Source organism: Amblyomma maculatum, chromosome 5, assembly GCF_055883805.1.
Source record: "Amblyomma maculatum isolate TAMU_Amacu chromosome 5, ASM5588380v1, whole genome shotgun sequence".
Taxonomy (NCBI): Eukaryota; Metazoa; Arthropoda; class Arachnida; order Ixodida; family Ixodidae; genus Amblyomma; species Amblyomma maculatum.
The window spans coordinates 113,298,237-113,319,568 of NC_139348.1; the positions used below are offsets into that span (position 1 = coordinate 113,298,237).

The window sequence follows — 21,332 nt, forward strand, 5'->3', positions numbered from 1 at the left end:
TCCGAGCATTCTTACATAGCAGCTTGAGTAACTTTTAGTTATGCAGACGCCCTGTCGTTCCTGAGCAATAGAGAGGCAGGAGTTTTCATTGTCCACGAGAACGGAACCTCCTTTCGTACGTTGCTTGTATGCCGACATCAGCTTACTGTATATTGAACTCGTGCTTGTTTTGCCATTGCTCAGGATACCTTCCACGGCGGTGCCCTTTAAGAAGCAAGGAATGAGCTGCCGTTTGTCGAGCGCCACTTCCAGTTTGTCCAGTGTGTCCACAACGTCTGGTGTAGCCCGCAAACTAAGCCTCGACACCAGCTCGCTTCGGTAAAAACTTGATAGTGGGAGAATAGCCATGAGCCACACGGCGAACAGGATGCTTAGCGCTGCTCCAAACCATTTTCGGCGAGGACTCGATGTAGAAGTTGCAAAAAAGGAAGCCGTCAGGAACATCAACGAATCAAGTGCACTTCCAACGAACTGAGAATACGTTTCGTTACAATCTGCGGCTGCACTGACGACCACGCAAGTAGTAAGAGTTACCAGCAATAGGCAAATACCAAGCTTTGACTCAACAAGTATGTTGAAGAAAGAGACAAGAGTAGGGCCGCTGCGCTTAACGTAGAAAGTTTCCTGTGTGTGCATAATGGAGGCGGGCATGGCGAAAAACGGCATGAAGTTTCGTGTGACCAGAAATAAATTTCCGCAGATATCAATGCTACCTCTGGTTAGCTCAAGTAATATATTAGCATAACTTTTGAAGAATATCCGCTTCACCGTTACGTTATATAAATAGAGCGATTTGAATACGACTTCCGTGTATCCTGGACAAAACTTTGAAGGCAGGTTCTTCATACTTTTGATTTCAAGACATCCGACGTAAACAACACTGTTTCGAAATTTTATGCGGTTTGCGTGCAAACCAGTAACGTGGCGTGCTGGAGCCGAAAACACTGTCCCGAAATGCCCGTGTAGAGATGCTCCGCGTATATCCGTGAAGAGAGCAAGGCCACGTCTTTCACGGATACTGCATGCACAGAACGCTGCCTGTAGCTCTCTCAAATAGCTCACAAAATCATTTCTTGCCTCGGATTCAAGGGCCTTCTCTAACCAAGCGACTAAGCTGAAGAAACTTTGTGAAAATACTGCTTGGTAGAGACATTCAGATGCGTTTTCACTCATGGTTACGGCAAGAACATTTGTGTTTACGGCGCACATTATGTTTTTCACTAAATACGTCGCAAAGTGGGCTGGAGCTTGCATTGTCCATTGAGTCACGGGCCATGGATTATGCTGCAACCAAATATATTCATGCGGTCTCATAGGGCCATCGCAGGTTGCAAGTGCAATATGATCGTACTTTGAGAAGCGAAAATGAGGTTTGATCAGAAATTTAGTGACATTTCTACCAAACACATTTTGTACCGTGAACAGAACAAACAATATGTAAAATAAAAAGTGAGCCATCGAGAACCGTACGGTTAGTTGACCTAAATTTAGTGGCATATTTTTCAAAGGATGACCATTATTGGTGATGTTTGGTCAACAATCATTCAGGTCAGCTTTAACAACAAACGCGAAATGAGTGATGAACAGGAGTAATTGCTTTAGGACAATAAACACAAATAGGAGTAAACATCTGCTTGAATACAGCCACCAGAGTTAAGACGTTTCCCCTAAAACGTTTCACACATTTTTCTGAAATATATTCGCAGTACATCTACATGCTCTCATGATTCAAGCACTCTTGAAAATAATATTTTTCTCACAGTTGATTGCATTCTCATAAAATGTCACATTGATTCGAGAACGAGAGAAGTCATCGCAGCTGTTCTAATTATTCTTTTCGGCACTTAAATTAACAAGCTTAATGCCCACTCATACGTTTACAATAGCTTCAGTGCTTCACAAAGATTCACATCGACTAGATGCCAAAGGATCGGTTCATCAAAACTCTAGACACCAAAAAAGAAAAAACAACATTGCATTTGCGACAGAAGATACGTCTTTGTGAACATGTATCCAAGTCACAACAGTGGGGAAATCCTTCACCAAAAAATGAATGTACAAGTGACTATGATGCTCGAAGTGGGCACACGCTTCCAGCCCCTACGAAGTGTCCCACCTTGGCGAAGTGTCCATGCACAGCATGTTTCTTGAAGCTGCTACTCTGTCACAGTCACAACTGCCCCAACTAGTGACTACCACGGTGGAGCATCGGAAGTATAAACTTTCCCCACGCTACAGCATCGGCATAGGGGCGTCCCCTTCTCTCCCGTTTTCTTGAGGCAGAAAATTTGTTAAAAGGCGATTCAATAAAGCAGTGTCCAGATTACTCTAATATCGCCGGCATACCCCGCGCAGCGTTTGACAAATCGTACCAGTCGCAACAATGGCACGGCGCTAGAAACGGACAGGCTACGGGCCTTCTATATTATTGACCGAAGATTGGTGCGCGCTGGCACTAAATTTCTTTGTGCGAGGTGTGCCCTGCGGCAACGGGAAACATATTTTGCATACCGTGATGATATCTGCAGATCGATTGCTAAGGCAGTGCCAAAAAATGAAGTGGCAGCTCCAGGATCCGTCTGGCGATATTATATGCGCGCATTAACACTTTCTCGGAAAGCAAATATATATATATATATATATATATATATATATATATATATATATATATATATATATATATATATATATATATTTGCTTTTTTTGTTTTGCAATTACTTCATTAACTAATTATGTTAATTTTTCTAATTCATTAAATATCGACTTTAGACCAAACATGTGAATTGGAAACTTGTAGACCACCTTCAGACACCCCCATTCCATTAATTGCGATAAAGAAAGTCTCACGTGTATCTTTTTTACTGGACTCAAAAGAAAGCGCGCGAAATACAAATAATACCACGTGACTAGTGCATTTGTGCGCCGCGATTGTGGTGCTCTCAGTCGTGGTTTGAGCGAACGAAGTTAGCGGCGGCCGCGTCTCGGCCCCGTTAATGCCGCAGGCCGATATGCCTACAATGGCTTCTTAGCCCGCGTCAGACAGCCGGCCCACGTGACAGTGCAAGTAGCGGCGAGAGCGGCGAACCGACACCACGGAGATTCTAAAAGGCCTGCTTCTCCCCCATCAGCGAACGTCGCGACAAACGGATGAGCGATAAGGTATCAGCCACTGAATCTGCGCATGCAGGCTTAGCTAAAGGGGCGAGATGACATCATGTGACTTGACTAAAATTAACGATGCACCATCATTTGCCGTTTCTTTATCGTCATCCGCCTGTCGTGATGTAAGCTGCTGCGGTGCGTAGGGCTGGCCAAGATCGCGGTGGCGACGGGCGAGCTCGAGCTCGCTCCAACCATCGCCAACATTTCTGCCTGCCGCTGCAACGGGACAATCGGGTCACGGCCGCAGCTGATTTCGTTTGCTCAAACCACGACTGAGAGCACCACAATCGCGGCGCTCAAATGCGCTAGTCACGTGGTATTATTTGTATTTCGCTGGCTTTTTTTTGAGCCCGGAAAAAAATGAACACGTGAGACTTTCTTTATCGCAATTAATGGAATGGGGGTTTCTAAAGGTGCTCTACAACTTTCAAATTCACATTTTTGGTCTAAGCTGAATATTTATTAAATTAGAAAAATTAACATAGCAAATTAAGTAATTGCGAAACAAAAAATTGCCTTTAGTGCGCAAGCAGGTTGGTAGTTGTATGCAACTGATTTCACTGACCTACCTCAAATACATTATTTTGTAACCCTTGGTTCGAGTTACCTGGGACACCCGGTATATATATATATATATATATATATATATATATATATATATATATATATATATATATATATATATATATATATATATATATATATATATATATATATATATATATATATATATATACACATGCTTAGAGTAACACATTGAAAAACATTAAAAAGTTTATTTCGACGTTTCAGCCCTAGCACGACCTTTCACAAAGATGTGGTTACAGTGCACTTAGCGCCTTCATAAATGTTTTGCTATGACAATGACAGAATTTAGAGAAAGGGGAATGGCAGGGAAAATTGATGAGCGGGGTAGGAAAAGAAACAAGAAAACGATGGGGGCATTTCGCCGTCAAGCGAACGTAAAAAGTTGTCGAAAAGCACAAAGGTGTGAACGCGCGCGCAAAAAAAGAGGGAACGTGCAATCAACAACAAGTGTGGGTGGTCAACAACCCAAGAGGGAGACAGGGTGTCTCCATGGATGTACACATTTCTTTTGAGCGCAGGGATTTGCGGCGCCTTTGTGGTGGGGTGCAGCAACAATACGCAAGTACACCGTAAGGCAGACCAAGCAGGTGAAAGGCATATAATTGCATGTTCACTGCGCGAGCGAAAGCGAAACCCAGGAAGTAAAACGGAGGAAGAGATAAAAAAGGCTAAAGCGGTAGGGTAAAGCAAACTATCCTTTTAAACATAGTCTACACATCTTCATCGAAGAAAACACGCCGTAATGGATTGAAGGTGTCGGAAAAATACAAAGAAAGCACCATATTTACTTAAATAGGAATTTTACTCAGTGGGACAGTGTCCAAGATAAGAACACGTTTTTGACAAAATAAAGTACATTGGCTGTTCATATTAGTAATCAAGGGATATTTCAGTCACGACCACTACAACGGGTTTCAGAAATCAAATATTCGCTTTATTAAACGCAGTGTTGCACAATTCATTGCTATGCTCAATCGTTCCGTTTACTGTTGTCTCGTTATCTGCGGATCAGCTTTATTTCAGTATTGTTCACTCGCGGCTAAATTGGTGCTTGCCAGCGAACAGTGACACAGGACACCATAAGCCAAGGCCCAACGGAGCGCACACACATCGATCTCCTCTTCCTTCTTCTTTTTCTGGCTCTTCAACATTTCTTCTTTGTAGCATTTCCCCCGTTGCAGATGAAGCCCTCCTGGAGAGTCACTAGTCTGGACGAAGATGGCAACGTTTGAGTCTCGCGACGGGAGTTACCTAAGTGCGTGCTGAACGTCGGCCACTTTTGGTGATTAGCGCAATCAGATTAGTAAGGTCACTGATTTTGTCCAATATCACCTAAGGGCTGGTATAGTGGGCGTGCATTTTTAGAAATAAACAACAATTCCGTTTTGGGCTCCAAAGCCAGACCAACTCACCTGGGAGATAGGCGACTTGGCGATCATGGTCATCGTAACGAGATTTTGAGCGCTGTTGCGAGGCGGGAGTTCTCAGGTGGGCTATCCGGAGGGCTTCTTCAGCCCGACAGAAGATCATGGCAACCCCAGGATCGGTCTCTCTGAAGAATGGAAGGATGCTGTCGAGGTAGTGCCGAGGAGAGCGGGCATAAAAAAGAAAGAAACGGACTGTAACATGTTGTTTCCTGTTGAGTGGTATTGTATGCGTACGTGATAAAGGCTAATACAGAGTCCCAATTCTTTTGGTTGGCGGCGATGTACACTGAAAGCATGGTGGTGAGTGCCCCGTTGGTTCCCTTTGTCAGTCCATTTGTTCGCGGATGATAAAGAGTCCAGCGTCTAAAATGAGTTGTGCACAAGCTAAGCAGTTCATTCACAACATCCGCGGTGAACTGGGGAGCTCGGTAACTGATAAACACTCCTGGTGGCTCATGTTGAAGTATAACAATGTGTAACAAGAAACTGGTGACCTGGTGTGCTGTAGCCGAGGGAGAGCGGCCGTTTCACAATAGCGCTTGGGATAATAAGTGAAAATAACAATCCAGCGGTTACAGTCATGGTTGGGAAAGGGCCCCAATAGTTGTACCCTGAGCCTGTTGGAAAGGAGATTTTGGAAGCTTCACAGGGTGTACGAGACCAGGAAGAGCACCAGTGAAACGTTTGTGACTGACGCACTAGGCAAAGCTAGCCACATACTTCTCAGTGGTTTCGCTCATCCGCGGCCATTAGAAACGTTGTTGGACGCGGTGGAGCGTTCTCGCAGTACCCAGGTGTCCCAAAATGGGGTCATCTTGCAATTTTTCATTTTTTATACTTTTTTTAAATTTCACATCATGTCGTGTTAATTTATAGCGCTGCAGCTTTTCTTCAGCCTGGGGCTGTGTTTGTTGTTCTCGAAATTAGGAAGGGCCATAAACCTTACAAGAAATTCCGGAGTCAGATCCGACTGGTTGCATGCCGGCTCAGCCTGTATCATAAGCATGTATACTGTGTCCCGTATGGAATTGATACATACTTTTTCCATACGACTTTGGAACTACAGTGCTTGATCAGGACAGGCAGCATCTTTGGCGTGCTCGTTTCCACACTTGCCGCAAATTCATTGGTGTTGCCTGACTTCCTGCTTAGGACCAAGTTATTGGCAGTCGTGGCATACGAGGCACCTGGCCTCGCACATATCTGCATTAGTAACCGCTTTCCAGCCCTGAGCGCTGTAGACGGTCTAACACCTTCGAACGTTAGCAGACACGTCCCGTTCTTTTCTATCAATCGTGCGGATACATTGGGGTTGCTGTCTGATTAGGTAGCGTCCCGTACTGACGTCGTTTACGACGAGTCTATTTGGTGATCACTCTTTGACACATACCTTTTACCAGTGTATCAGGAGGAGTGATATGATTAAGCTATTTTAGGAGATGCTGCAATTGATGTGGGGCGCAAAACCTCTTTTGCACGTTGGGCATTATGTGTTTCGACTGTCACAGTGTATTAGATTCGACTCATGTGGAGGACTACACTGGCGAAAATCACGGAGAGTCTGCCTTCACTGCGTCGTGCAGAACCTTTTTAATTTACAAGAACAATAAAAGAGCGATTAGGGAAGAATAGCGACTCCGGCTACTCCTTTGCACCAAAGTTATCATAAACAGAAACACAAACAGTACACAACACATAAAATAAAGCACAAATGGCAGGAGAGGTTGCTTGATAAGCGGTATTAACTCTTTGAATGTGCGTACATGTTTAACTCCGTAGAGATAGTAGATACTACAATATACATAACATATATGAATAAACAATGCAAATAGCAAAGCTTTAGAAATACTCACTGACAGTAAAACAGTATTTAATGGTAATCTTGCAGGCGTAAACTCAGAACAAGCAAGTAACAATATTAATACACTCCCTCACATAAACGGAAGAAGTCTAGCATTGGTGCAGAACTCACTTTGAGACGTCGGTCTATGCTACCTATAACCCTGGCTGAGTCGAAAGGTAGTAATGTCGCTGGATAGCTCACCTCGGTGTGAGACGCCTTCCTCAGAAAAGCCGTGCGCGGTCATGGATCGTGACCCTCCTTTAGGACCTCGCACGGCATAGGACTTGGTTGCCCGTTTACGTTTTGCGCACAATAAAATATAGACTGGCCGGGGCAACAGAATACAAACCTCGCCTCGGCCTAAAAGGTTTTGCCAGGTTGTACGTAAACACATAAAAAGGTATATTACCAACACTAGCGCATGCCGGCGCAACGCTCACGGCTGGACAAAGTAGCCACCATAATGTGGGTAGGGAATGCTTGATTGAACTTCATGCACAAGATTTGCGCTTTTTAATATTCTTGCCGCACCTGTACATGTCACAGTTCTGTCAATAAATTGGTTGAAACCAACAATAGTGCCCGTGGCCAGAGCACATAAAATAGGCATTTGTCAGGTGACAAACATCACTATTGAAGTAGAGCTATATCAGAACCCATTCTGCTAAAGTGATAAGTTATAGGCTGACGAAAAGAATGAAGAAAGAGGCCTCGTACAAGGATGAAAATAGATTTCGTAAAGTGCAAAGTGAACAGGGGGAGACCAGTAATCCCGTTATTTTCTTGCATTTAAGTCCAAGTGCTGTTTAAAAGTGAGGAAAATTATACCGCATTCATTTCATTGCCATACGAACCTAAGGCGATGAAAAGTCATTAATGTTTTTACTTTACACGCAGTTTATATGTTTGCTCCTCAGAATGACCACTTGCATTCTGCCACTGGTTACAGTTTTGGCTTCTATGTTTTCGGCTGCTCAGTTTTTCGGCTGTCGGTTGTTTTTTCAGATTTTGACTGCCGTCATATTGCGATCATGAGCCTTTCCGCGGTTACTTCGGCTGCTGTATTCGTTAGATCGAGATCAATGAGACATGCAAAAGACTGTCTAATTGCAATTCAAATGTAATGCTTCACCTTATTGGCTTGGAGTTTGTTACATTTTCCCCGTCGGAAGAGGCGTGGCATTTCTTTTACGTCTCCATTTGCAGTCGCCTTGTTTCCAGAAAGTGTGACTGTAGCAGAATTTTTCGTGTTTTTTTTCTAGACAGGTTTTACATATATCTTCAAAATGTGGCTTTTTTACATTTTGAATGCGTGACTGTTACTTTAATTTAGGTGTCCAACCAGATCCACACAAATGTTTCTGTTTTGTATTCGAAAACGAATTGACATTGCTAGATTTCTGCAATTTATTACAGGGACTACATGACTATACTGGTCAATCCCACCTTCAGTGTTTCCACTGAGAATGCAGTCAATGGTTTGGTGTATATAGGGTATTTGAATAATGAATGTCTAAGGAGTTCCTTTTAACGAACAATATCTTTGTTATATAGAAGGGTGCGTATTAAGCAATGAGCGAACTTCACCAACATTTGAAGGCACTCCATGCTTGATTAACGTAAGACAAGTCTTCCGGTCACTACAGAGATGTGTACAACACCAGCACACTCATCAGATATTCCATGGGAGTAAGAGCAGAGCGCTATAATGGTATTGAGGGAACGTCCTAGAGAATGAATATTTCCCAAATCACAATGACCTATTAGATACTTCAGTACTCGGGGGCAGTGATGCGAGCTCGATAATTGCCGTCCTGGATTCTCGCCACTCTGGGCTACTTTCAATTTAAATTGGGGACCAACTTAACGGATTGAAGGCTATTCAACATTCTCAATCAACACTGAATCCGCTGTTTGTGGCTTCTTTCCTTAGCCAAAATGGTGGTTGGATCTTGAATCCAAAACAAGATCCTTACTTTCAGTACAAGTTGCATTGAAGATAAGAAAATAAACATTGCAAAACTATGCACAAATATTCACACGCATGTGGCCACGAAACTTAAACTGAATCGAGGTTCGGCTTCATATTGCCTGTTAAGCTGCATGCGTGGAAGGTCGTCACACTGGCTTACTGCTTACTTTACAATGCAGTCCGCGATGAGCAACCCCAGTCAAGACCCATCGTGTGGGCGCCGTACCATCAGGGACCACCAGGGAACGAGGCGGCAAACGCAGCGGCCTGCGCGCTTATCGGCACCCACCCCCTGATCCCTCGATGATAAGCTAGGCCGGCCTCTCTGCAAAGACTGCAAAGCTCTCATCAGCGGTACCCACCTTAAGCGAATGGGCTGTCGAAGGCCGACGAACGCGTTCTGTGACTGCTGCAGACCATCACTCTCTGGGGGCGGGCCAAGTTGCTGGCCTCGAACCAAATGTGAAACCCGAATGCACGCACTGTGAAGAGAGTCTTTGCTCCTTATCCCGTATTGTGTGCGCATGTCAATCTAGTGCCCACTGTCCTCCCCATCCCAACCCACTGAAGAGGATCGGCATGCCTTCCTCTTCGAGTTCTCGATGGTCGGGGCCCAAACGGCCCTGGCCCATGGTGTACTCATGGTGTAGCCTCATTAACATGCTTGCCATCTTGCCCAAGCAAATGATTTAGGTGTATCGTTTTGTACACAAAAAAGTATACTTTTGCAGTGGTTCGCATGGGTCTGTCCACTTTTGCGCAGCGATGTACAGTCTTTGTCAAAAGTGTAGAGCCCAGGAGGTCAGCTTCTGAGTCACTTTGTGCGGCTTGTAATGCATCTCCAGTGTATGAAAGTTTTTGGTGGTAAGAAGATTTTTTGTCCTACCCTCTACAATGGGAAAGACCTCCCCTAGTGCTACATCGGAGCCACTACACTGCTGAGGAGCGGACACCCCGGGCTCTACACTTTTGACAAAGGCTGTACATTACGCATTTTATTGGAGCGGTCTAAACATAAGTGGCAAAAGTAGTCTTTAGTGTAGACAGCAACAACACTTGATTCACGGAAATCAAAATGCGAAATGTAGCACATTGTTCAAGCATGGGAAGAAATTGTCCTCCCGTACTTAAGACAAAAATATTTACCTCATGAGCACTGGAGACTGGATTCAATCCTGCGTCCTTGGTTACAGCAATCGAACTTCCTAGTCGCTGCATCACAGTGGCAGTGTTCAGAAGGGAAACTTGTTTTCTTTTTTAGAAATGATGTGAAATCAGCAAGGTTGCTGTTTAAATTTTTCTTTGGGCAGAATAAAACTATAGGGAGGGTCTTGTAAAGATCTATCGATTCCAAATATCTAATGAAGTATTTTTTATAAACCAATGATATTTTTCATTTGAATTAGAATTCACTGAGAAAGAGTTTTACCCGTAATTTGGATGGCTCGCTTGCCATTCGAAATCAAGATTTACCTATTGTATTTTGTAACCAAAAGAGACGACGAAGTTACTTATTCCTTCTACACCAAAGCTGAAAACTACGTCGAAAGGTCTTGAATGAACTTTCAATCTCAAAATGGAAACGTTTTTATTAAAGGGGCTGGTACATACGTGTCTGTTCAGTCCTCCTGTAATATTTGCGCAGTTGCACATTATCGAAGCTTGGTGTGTTATCTTGATGTTACTACAGGTTAGGCAACTTTTGAACACAATGAGACGGAAGTGGATTACTCCGCTGACAGACCTTGTATTGTGTTGTTTGTGTGCTTTGTGACAGTACACAAAGCACACAAAGGGTGTTTTACATCGCATCAGTTCATTCGCGGTCACCGCATGCAAACTCCCGTGATGGCGAAGAACGCGCGCCATCGTTGAGGAAATAGAACAAACACTTTAAATGCCATAAAAAGGGCAAAACGTGCACACACAACAATCTTGCAACAAGCACCGAAATTATTCACATTGAATAACGTTTTGAGAAATAAATGAAACATAACTTGCACGCTTTTTTTTTCTCATTTTCTGGGGACACCACACCTGAGAGCTAACTGCCCTAAACGAATCACAAGACGCTTACTCTATAATAAGCGACCGCTAATCAAATAATGAATAAAGCATTATTTTATGGAGCTGTAGGAATAAAAGGGCACCTGCAAATAAATATGAACCGAAGTCTCTTAATTAATGACAAAACTAAAATGGATTAAACAAATTGCTGTCCCACGGAACTTAGAAGAAATTGAAATGATTAAGGAAAAGGAGGCAAATAATGTAAACAAAAAAATATAGAGTAGAAGTAGAATTGTAGTAGGAGAATATAATTTAGTTCTTTGTCGGAGCTTGCCGATAGCATGTTACAGTTATTTGCCTTTTAGCATATATACATACGCCCCGAAGGAAGGCCTACTATATTACCCGGTGAGGTGGTTACAATGAAATATTTGTAGCCCCTGAAACATAGCACACATGTGGGAACCTTTGTGCTTGAATGTGCTTGAGACTTAGAACGATATGACTGGTCATACATTCTATCAATCATTCTTCGGCAGTCTACCCGTGAGTCACCACTAAGATAGTTGTCTCGAAATCTGGTCTCTCCCACACTGCAAACGCATGAAACCGCAGTCATATTAAAGGACGTAACTTCTAGTGCATAAAGCATTCGGCTACTAACTTGTCTGACTTCCCAGTGGGGCGATATACGGACTTCAGGGAGTAAACATTATCTACATGAAAAAGCTTTCTCACAAAGAAAGGCTGTCCATGCCGTTGAATTAAAAGAATAATAATTGTGTTTGCAGAAGAAAATAAAATGCGCTAAAAATGCGACGCACGATTGAAGGGCACACAGAACATAACGAGCGCAAAGAAGAGGTCGAGGATTGTTCTCCTCCTATGTGTCATCTTGTGTGTCGTGTCTTTAGCACATTTTCTCAAGGCTTGTGGAGACGATCGGTAAATGGCCGGACAACAACTCTTGTTAAATTGTGCTTAAAGTTACAATGCTGTAGGGACTGGATCTGAGTATGCAAGCTCAGTCAATTTTTTTTTGTCAAGCAATATTTTGAGGTTTCATGCTCTAGTACTCGCTCCTTCAAAACGTACTCTTACACTGCTCTAAACTTCTCCTTCTTTCCAGCTAGGGTGAAACCCGTTATTAAAGACACCTTCAAAACCAATTACCTGCACAAAAAACGCAACAATTTATTGTAGCGTAAGCACGTGGCGCGAATTACCTTCGGCGAATTAAAGCAATATATAAATAACGAAGGGGGTTTTGGCTTGTGGAGGCCGGCGACATTAAATCATTATTATTCAGTAATGGTATGGCACTCGGAGTCGAGAAACTGTGATCGGGAATTTATATTCCGTGAACAAGATATGCAAGTTACTCCTCCTTTGAAATAGCTTTCTTTTGCTTCTCCATCATGAGTTATGCGCTTTTGAGAAAAATAATAAAAATCGTTTTTTGATATTCTACGTCGCTGGGGACACGCCAAAGTAATTAACACCATTATCTGAACAAGACTGACAGCTGCTGATATTCTGAGCACAGAGAGCCCAGTTTCGAATGCTATGCATTCTAAAGGTATCAGAGATAACCATTCAGAATCAAAGATAGTATTGTAATGCTGCCCCGTCATAGAGAGCTGCTGCCAAAATGTTACTCAAAATAATGGAAACTGTGGCTGAGATTTGGTCTCATTAGTTAGATTTTAAAGCTAAGCTTAAATCGGATAACAAAAATAAGAGGCATTATTTACCTCGGTCAATGCAGCTACAAATTTCAATCAAAGAGCTTGGAATTTCAGTTCCAATAGCATACGAGTTCAAGAGAGAAAACTACAGTGCATACAGCTAAGACGCTCTAAATAGTTAAAAGAAATGCGTTAAATCAGCTTGTTCATTGAAGAGTTCGACCGAACTGCGAAGCATTGCTGCATCAAGCTCGCAGAAAAAGTGCAACCCATATTCCTCCGGGATAAGTAGCGACGCTTCAGACACTTTACGTAACAGAGTGCGGTACTCTTTCAAAAACGGATAATTCTTCCGCGCAAGTGTGGTTAACGAAATATGATGGAAAGGCTCTCTTACTTCTACAAGATCAAATCCGCGTTTTTTTATGAAGCCCTCTGGGTGACTGAAAGTTATGCAGGCATGCTGTTGTTCCTAAGCACAAGAGAGACAAGAGTTTTCATTCTCGATCAGATGAGAACCTCCTTTCGTGTGTACCTTGTATGCCGACAGGAGCTTTTTATATATAGAGCTCTTCCTTGTTCTTACTTTAGCCAGGATACGTTCCACGGCTGAGCTTTTTAGGAAGCAAGGAACGAGGTGATGTTTGTCCAGCGCCGTTTCCAGTTTGTCCAGTGTGTGCCCAACTTCTGGTGTAGCTCGCAAACTAAGCCTCGACACCAGCTCGCTTCAGGAAAAGCTTGAAAGTGGGAGAATAGCCATGGGCCACACAGCGCACAAGAAGATCGCGCTGCTGCATTGCGCTTTCAGTGAGGAATCGACGTAAAGGTTGCAAAAAAAAAGAAGCCGTCAGGAACATCAACGAATCAAATGCACTTTCCAAGAATTGTAAATACGTCTCGTTATAGTCTGCCGCTCCACTGACGACCACACAAGCACAAGAGCTACCAGAAACAGGCAAATCCTAAGCTTTGAATCAACAAGGATGTTCAAGAAAGAGACAAGTCCAGGGCTGCTGCGCTTAACGTAGAAGGTGTCCTGCGTATGCATAACTGACGCGGGCATTGCGAAAACCAGCATCAAGTTCCGCGTGACCTGAGATATATGTCCGCAGATATCAATGCTGCTGGTGGGGAGGTCATGTAACATATTCGCATAGCTTTCTAAGGATTTCCGCTTTACTGTTACGTTGAACAAATAGACGTATCCTGGACAAAGCTTTGCAGGGAGGTTCTTCATACTTGTGATTCCCAGACATCCGACGTAAATAACGCTGTTTCGAAATTGCTAGATTGAAGTTTTCTTATCGTTTCTTAATTTTTTCAATATATTACGAAACATTGCACATATTCATGCAATAAAATATGAACATTGTACATCATGCATGGATCGCTCTAAAAATGGTCGGCAGAGCGGATTTACACGTAGGGCACACTTTAACAACACTAATACTCAGACAACACTAATGAAAAATGTAGCACATTGTGTTAAGCACAGCGCAGAAAATGTTCTCAGGCACTCAAGCTGAAAACCTTTCAAGTGATGAAAGCTGGATTTTTTATTTGATTCCGCATCCATGGTTACAAAACTCGAGCTTAGCTACTGCATCACAGAAGCAGTGTTCACAAGTGTAAATGGGTTCGTCATCTTAAAGGATATAAAGCGGGAAAAGGTTGCACCTAAAATGCTATTTATGGGGAAAGAAAAATGTAGGGGGGGTGGAAGTCAAGATATAACGATTCCAAAGTCCTTTTTTACTAACCAATAATATTTTTCTTTCGATTAAAATCCTCTTATGACAGTTCTACTGGTGATATGCAGAGTTCACTTGCCATTCGAACTCCATATTTGGCTGTTACTTACGTAATTGGTAGCGTAAAGCGAAGGTAACGTTCTTCATTTCTTTACACTTCAAGTTGAGAACTGCTTAGAAAGCTCCTAGCTAAACGTATTAAAATTACTGGTACATGTACGTGTCTGGTCAGTCGTTTTGTGTTATTTGCGCAGTTGCTCAATAGCGAAGTGTGGAGTATTATATGGCTCTTAATACAAGGTGGGCGACTGTTCGAAATGAAGAGAAGGAAAGCAGGACTCCGAAGAATTAACTTTTATTGTTTCTGCGCTACCCACGGCACACAATCGCTTTTTTATGTCGTCTCAGTTCATGTGTGGTCACCGCAACCAAACTCCCGTAACAAGCGAAGAATGCGCGCCATTGACAAGGAAATAGAACAAACAGTTCAAAAGCCGGGAAAGAGTAAACACTGCACACACATCACTCTTTGCATAGAGTAGCGAAAATATTCATACAGAATAGCTGCTTCAGAAATAAATGAAACATAATAAATCACAGGTTACAGCAATAAAGTGTCCCAGCCACGGCATAACTGTGGCAGTGTTCAGAAGGGAAAATGTTTTACCTTGTGAAAGGACATAAATTCAGCAGCGTTGCTGTTTGCAATACGATCTATGTAGAAAAAAAAGGTAGGGAGTTGCAAGTAAAGATTCACAACCCCAAATATGTAATGCAGCATCTTTTAATTACACCAATAATATTTCCCATTTCAATTCAAATGCTCTGATAGAGGGCTCAGAGGAAAGAGAACCAAAAATTCAAACGCCAAGAAAAGTTAAAACTGGCTTACAGAACACTGTTTGCAAAGACTACTAAACTTTCTTATATAATTATATTTTTCAGAAATAAATGAATATGATCAATTCTACGTTTTTTTTTCCGTTTTCTGCAGACACCGTACCTCGTAGCCAACCACACCAAACGATTCGCGAGACGGTTACTCCAATTTCAGCAACAGCTACTAAATTAAGTGACTCAAACAATATTTAATATAGCGTTAGAGTTAAAAGGGGGTTTGAATCGTTTTGTTTGAATCTGCGTGAGAATTAGCTTAGAATGATTATTAATGCCTTGTGCTAGTCATTGCTCGGGAGTTGAAACGTCAACCAGCATTACAATTGATGTGTCTAAATGAGGTCTCTTCCACATTGCTATCGCATTAAAGGCAGTGTTAGTGCAGGTCGTAACGTGTTATACTGCACAAAGATTTGCAACAACGCCTTTGTTTGATGTCTCATTAGGTGGATATATGGATCCAGAAAGTGGAATTGTGCACATGAAAGGACTGTGTCAGTCCCTTGAATTAAAACGATTTTATTTGTGTTCACAGAAAGAATGAAAAATGCGCTAAAAACATGACACACAATACAGGCACACAGAGCTTAAAGAGCGCAAGGAACAGGACGGGAATCAGAGTATCGTCCTATTCAATATGCCCTATTTTTGTCGTCGTTTTAGCGCATTCTGGCTTCTGCAGGTGATCGCCAACTTACCGAACAATTCTTTTTAAGGTATGTTTGGAACATACTACGCAATGACAAACAGATCTGAGCAGATTTTTCTTCTCAGGGAATTCTCAGCTCAACTTAGCATGCTAAAATGCGCAGGGTAGGTACCGCTCCGCTTGGCGCGTAGCTTTGCTGCATTGATTAAACAATGCAACAATGCATTGTAGCAGCACTTCCACCCTTCAAATGCAGCGCAATGTTGCACAACTTGAACATCCGATAACAGCGAAACTGAACTTAGGAACTCTCATTACAAAGAAAGGGAAATGAATGTTCATTGAGCCTCCTTGCTCAGTACGAAACACGTTAACGTTTTGGAGGAGCCAGCGGTAGACAAGTGCTTCAGTGAAGAATGAACCAGGAAGCATGCATGGTTGGTCTCACTTGTTTAAATTAGTAAGCACTACACTATATTTAAATATTATTCGTTATCATTGCAGCCGTAATCCAACTGCAGTCCTCATGTCAAGCTGATTTTACCAACCTTTCTGGTGCATTGAATTTGGCAACCTATATAAGCTCTGCCAATGTTCTTCGAGCATAAGTGCGTTTTTATTTTCCACTGCCTCTCGCTCCTTTAAAGGCACCTATATGCTGCTATAGGCGCTTCCTTCGTTCCAGCAGCAGTGAAGCATGTACTCCAGAATAATTAAAAAGCTAGTTACCTGCATGATACACGCCTTACTGGAATGTGGCATAAAATGGTTCAGTGATTTCGCTTCGGTGAACTAAACCAAAACACATGAATATTTGAGACAATTTTGCTTGTGGCGACAGGCTATACAAAATACTTATGATTGGGAAAATGTCTGGCGCTCTGCATTGCAAAACTTTAAGAGGGTATATATATTGCGTTACCGACAAAGGTAGGGTTCTCAGAACTTCGAAGAGCTGTCTTTCACTTCTGCAGTATGAGTTCCGCCTTATTTTCAAAATAATAAAACAGAATTTTATATCAGGACTTAATATATCGCTGGCAGCCACGCGACATCTTCGGAGAGAAAGTAATGAACGCCATTATCAGCAAAAGACCGGCAGCTGTTGCTATTCTGGGCATGGGCAGTTAATTTTCGAATTGCACGGTTTGTTAAGACATCTGAGATAATCACTAGCAAGTTGACCTAATATTTGAATGTTGCCACAATAATGGATGAGAACGCCTGGCGTAACGTTACTCTTTATGAATCAATGCTGCAGTTAAGTTTTCGGCCCACTGGTTAAATTTCAAGGCTAACCTTACAAATGATTTGCACAAAAAGAGGCGCTATTTATTTTCGCGGGAAAAGATTCAAGTTGCAACTTTACACGGCGAATGGTTGAACGAAGCTAGACTCTTGAATTCAACCCCTGGAATTTGCAAACACATTCCACACAAGTTCGAGAAAGAAAACTACAGTGAATACGCCCAATAAAGCTGCAAAAAGCAATAAAAAATGCGTCAGATCAATTGGTTTATTGAAGAGTTCATCCGAACTCTGACGCCAAGCAGCATCGCGTTCGCACAAAAAGAGCCGCAATTTTTCTGCTTGGTTAAGCAGCGACGCTTCGGCCATTTTACGTAACAGAGTTCGGTACTCCTTCAAAAATGGATAATTCTTCCTTACTGGTGTAGTTAACGAAACCTGATTGAAAACCTCTCTTGCTTGTACGAGATCAAACCCGAGTTGTTTTATATAACAGACTGGGTAACGGGACGTTATGCAGATGCCCTGTCGTTCCTGAGCAAATGAGAAGCAGGAATTCACATTGTCGACGATAACGGAACCGCCTTCCGTATGTTTCTTGTATGCCGACAGGAGCTTACGGTATATAGAACTCTTGCTTGTTTTGCCATTGCGCAGGATACCTTCCACGGCGGTGCCCTTTAAGAAGCAAGGAATGAACTGCCGTTTGTCGAGAGCCACTTCCAGTTTGTAAAGTGTGTCCACAACGTCTGGTGTAGCCCGCAAACTAAGCCTCGACACCAGCTCGCTTCGGTAAAAGCTTGACAGTGGGAGAATAGCCACGAGCCACACGGCGAACAGGATGCTCAGCGCTGCTCCAAACCATTTTCGTCGAGGAATCGGTGTAGAAGTTGCAAAAAAGTTAGCCGTCAGGAACATCAACGAATCAAGTGCACTTCCAACAAACTGTAAATGTGTCTCGTTACAATCTGCGGCTACACTGACGACGACCACGCAAGTAGCAAGAGCTACCAGCAATAGGCAAATCCCAAGCTTTGACTCAACAAGGATGTTGAAGAGAGAGACAAGAGTAGGGGCGCTGCGCTTAACGTAAAAAGTTTCCTGTGTGCGCACAATGTTTGCGGGCATGGCGAAGAACGGTATGAAGTTCCGGGTGACCACAAATACATTTCCGCAGATATCAATGCTACCTCTGGTTAGCTCATATAGTATTTTCGCATAACTTTTGAAGAATATTCGCTTTACCGTTACGTTATATAAATAGAGCGATTTAAATACTACATCCATGTATCTTGGACAAAACTTTGAAGGTATGTTCTTCATACTTCTGATTTCAAGACAACCGACGTAAACAACACTATTTCGAAATTTTATGCTGTTTGCGAGCAAACCAGTAATGTGGCGTTCTGGAGCCGAAAATACTGTCCCGAAATGCCCTTGTACAGACGATCCTGTTATATCCGTGAAGAGAGCAAGGCCACGTCTTTCGCGGATACTGCATGCACAGAAAGCTGCCTGTAGGTCTCTCAAATAACTCACAAAATCTTTTTCTGCCTCAAATTTAGGGGCCTTCTCTAACCAAGCGACTAATCTGAAGAAACTTAGCGAAAATACAGCTTGGTAAAGACATTCAGATGAGTTTTCACTCATGGTTACGGCAAGAATTTTTGTGATTACGGCGTACATTATGTTTTTTAATAAATATGTCACAAAGTGCGCTGGAGTTTCCAGTGTCCATTGTGTCACAGGCCATGGATTATGCTTCAACCAAAAATATTCATGTGGGCTAATAGGGCCATCGCAGGTTACAAGTGCAATATGATCGTACTTTGAGAAGTGAAGATGAGGTTTGCTCAAAACCTTAGTGAAATTTCTTCCAAACACATTTTGTACCGTGAACAGAACAAACAATATGTAAAATAAGAAGTGAGACATCGAGAACAGTACGGTTAGTTCATCTAAATTTAGTGACGTATTTTTCAAAGGATGAAACTTATTGGAGATGTTTGGTCAACAACCATTTATGTCAGCTTTAACATCAAACGTGAAATGAATGATGAACTGGAGTAATTGCGTTAGGACGATAAACGCAAGTAGAAGTTAACAACTGCTTAAATACAGTCACCACAGTTGAGACGTTTCCTAAATATTTTCACACATTTTTCTGAAATATATTGGTAGTACATATACACGCACTCATAATTCCAGCACCGTTGAAAATAGTATTTTTCGCACAGTTCATTGCATTCTGTAAAAATGTCACATTGATACGAATGCAATAAAAGCGAAGGCGCTGCTCAAATTATTCTTTTCTACACTTAACCTAACAAGCATGATGTCCACTGATACGTTTATAATAGCTACAGCGCTTCACAATAATTCACATCGACTCAATGCCAAAATATCGGTTCATCAAATGTCTAGATACCAAGAAAAAAATCATTGCATTTGTGACAGTAGTTACGTCTTTGCGAACATGTATCCAGCTCAAAACAGCGGGGAAATCCTTCACCAAGAAATTAATGTACAAGTGACTGTGATGCTCGAAGTGCACGCACGCTTACAGCGCCTACAAAGTGTCCGACCTTGGCCAAGTGTCCATGTACAGCATGTTTCTTGCGGATGCTTGCTTTGTCACAGTCACAACTGCCCCAGCCAGTGACTACCACGGTGGAGCATCGGAAGTATAAACTTTCCCCACGCTGCAGCATCGGCGCAGGGGCGTCACCTTCTTTCCCGTTATCTTCAGGCGATTCAATAAAGAAGTGTCCAGTTTACTCAAATATCTCTGGCATTCCTCGCGCAGCTTGTGACAAATTGTACCAGTCACAAGAATGGCACGGCGCTAGAAAGGGCCAGTTTACGGACCATCTGTGTCATTGAGTGAATATTGGTGTACGCCGGAACTAAATTTCCTTGTGCGAGGTGTGCCTTGCGGCACCGGGAAACGTATTTTGCATACCATGCTGCTATCTGTATATCGATTACTAAGACAGTGCCAGAAATGATGTTGCCGCGCCCAGATCCGGCTGGCGACATATTGGCTCAATTGAAACTTTCTTGGCATGCAAATTGTCAGGCCTGAGATCTTTAATGTGCACTCAGATATCAGGGTGCAAGCTTGTTTTTGCCGTTCCGCAGTCGCTCAGATGATTGCATGGATATATATATATATATATATATATATATATATATATATATATATATATATATATATATATATATATATATATATATATATATTTATATGAAGGAAAGAAGCCAACAGTCGGCGAGGCCAAGGAAAGCATTGGGGATTGTACTTTGTCTTTTGTTTTCTAAATTTTTACTTAATAATCACATAAATAAGTAATGTAATGCGTTTAGGGGAAGATAAATAAACACAAAGTAGAAAGGAAAAACAACGTGCCGATGGTAGGAACCGAACCCACGACCTCCGAATATCGCGTCCGGTGCTTTTCCGACTGAGCTACGTCGGCCGCTGTACCCCCTTATACTTTCTTGTGTATAAATGTGGTCTGTATAGGAAACTTGAGAGTGTTCACTAGCGCCACCCTCAACTATAACGGTGGACGTTGAACGTCAATCGTTAGAAGGAGAAAAATTCTTTCTTTGATGTAAATATTTGTGTTACTCCACAAATAGCTAATATCAGATACGGGCAGCGATATATATATCAAAATCTGTTACGAGGTATTTAGGGCATTAAATGATAATCATGGTTTAACGATGAGAAGCCTCTTAGAGATTTGAAGCGAAGATTTTTTTTTAGTGCAAGGGAAATTTCTTCTCCACAAAAAGGAGAGAAATCGTCGAGATAAAAGAAACCGGAGGGCTTCTGGAATTGCAGTGTCCGCCACTTCAGCCGTTCTAATATCTGCGAATTTTATTTTTCTCCTTTTTCCTTGTTCAAACGTTTCCAATTCCTGTTTCATGTACGTTTCATTAACTTGTAATGTATCTCAATCTTTTGTCTTCCACATTAACAGATAATAATATTTCGATATGTAAACTTTAGCTTTGGTTGTGTTGGTAATATCCTTTATTCCCGGACAACACTGAAAATACTAGCGCAGTCAGATTTACTGCAGTGTTT

At 42.3% G+C, this 21,332-nt stretch overlaps 1 pseudogene; it reads left to right on the forward strand.

Annotated features, from left to right (window-relative positions):
- LOC146189255 (uncharacterized) overlaps nt 1-21,332 on the forward strand; it is a 160,048-nt pseudogene that overhangs the window by 98,730 nt on the left and 39,986 nt on the right.